We start from the raw sequence: 275 nt of genomic DNA on the forward strand, positions 1-275 counted from the left end.
TTTAAACCAGAAAATGTTATCAAATACAACTCATATATTATTTTTATCGATAATTTCTATTCATCTGCTGCATTTGAACATGATGATTTCGTGACTGTAGTTCATACCTATGTTTTAGTTATTGCAGTAATTATTGGGCATCATGGGAATCCCTCATGATCCGCATCCATGCAAGTTCCGTGCACATAAATTCTTGAATAGGCAATATAACACAAATGCGACAACGTTGATGAGCAAAGCACTTATTAGGCTGGGACAACAATATACCCATGGCA

Source organism: Penaeus monodon, chromosome 22 (genome assembly GCF_015228065.2).
Source record: "Penaeus monodon isolate SGIC_2016 chromosome 22, NSTDA_Pmon_1, whole genome shotgun sequence".
In the NCBI taxonomy this organism is placed as follows: Eukaryota; Metazoa; Arthropoda; class Malacostraca; order Decapoda; family Penaeidae; genus Penaeus; species Penaeus monodon.